This window comes from Hylobates moloch, unplaced genomic scaffold, assembly GCF_009828535.3.
Source record: "Hylobates moloch isolate HMO894 unplaced genomic scaffold, HMol_V3 SCAFFOLD_19, whole genome shotgun sequence".
Lineage (NCBI taxonomy): Eukaryota > Metazoa > Chordata > Mammalia > Primates > Hylobatidae > Hylobates > Hylobates moloch.
In genome coordinates this window covers 8,560,344-8,561,481 of record NW_026652294.1, presented here as the reverse complement: position 1 = coordinate 8,561,481, position 1,138 = coordinate 8,560,344, and the positions used below count along the sequence as shown (strand labels likewise).

Genomic DNA, 1,138 nt, shown 5'->3' with positions numbered 1-1,138 from the left:
ATTTGATTAACTCTCTGTTTTGAACAGGATATAAACTCCATGAAGTTAGAGACTGTCTCTCTTTTTGTTCACTCTTTATCCCCCACATCTGGCACATAGTAAGCATTCCACAAAATGCGGCATTGGAATGCATGAATAATTGCTGACCTCCCCCTGGAGAGCTCAAAATAGAAACCTTCTGATGTGAGAGGACATTTCAATGTGGTCTAGAAGAATAAGTAAAGAATGGGACTCCGGTCTGGCAGCAGCCATCAGGTAAGCCAAGATGGGTGCATACAAGTACATCCAGGAGCTATGGAGAAAGAAGCAGTCTGATGTCATGTGCTTTCTTCCGAGGGTCCGCTGCTGGCAGTACCGCCAGCTCTCTGCTCTCCACAGGGCTCCCCGCCCCACCCGGCCTGATAAAGTGCGCCGACTGGGCTACAAGGCCAAGCAAGGTTACGTTATATATAGGATTCGTGTTCGCCGTGGTGGCCGAAAACGCCCAGTTCCTAAGGGTGCAACTTACGGCAAGCCTGTCCATCATGGTGTTAACCAGCTAAAGTTTGCTCCAAGGCTTCAGTCCGTTGCAGAGGAGCGAGCTGGACGCCACTGTGGGGCTGTGAGAGTCCTGAATTCTTACTGGGTTGGTGAAGATTCCACAGACAAATTTTTTGAGGTTATCCTCATTGATCCATTCCATAAATCAGAAGAAATCCTGACACCCAGTGGATCACCAAACCAGTCCACAAGCACAGGGAGATGCGTGGGCTGACATCTGCAGACCAAAAGAGCCGTGGCCTTGGAAAGGGCCGTAAGTTCCATCACATTATTGGTGGTTCTCGCCGGGCAGCTTGGAGAAGGTGCAATACTCTCCAGCTCCACCGTTACCACTAATATAAGTAAAGTTTGTAAAATTCATACCTAATAAACAATTTAGGTAAAAAAAAAAAAAAAAAAAAAAAGGGACTCCATGGAGAAGCAGATGAACAGCTTTCAAGGTGGAGGGAATTGCAGTGAGCAAAAGGAAACGTTGGGCCACAGCAAAAGCAATCATAGAATGGCCTGGAGTTGAATAACTGGAACACCAAAATGTGGGAGTGAGCTGGAGGGGGCAGGTCAGGTTGGAGAAGCCTTGAGTGCCGAGCGAAGGCCTGAC

At 48.0% G+C, this 1,138-nt stretch overlaps 1 pseudogene; it reads left to right on the top strand.

Moving 5' to 3' along the window:
• The first annotated feature begins 250 nt into the window (after window positions 1–250).
• LOC116458838 (large ribosomal subunit protein eL15-like) lies at window positions 251–881 on the top strand (annotated as a pseudogene).
• Window positions 882–1,138: the final 257 nt, after the last annotated feature.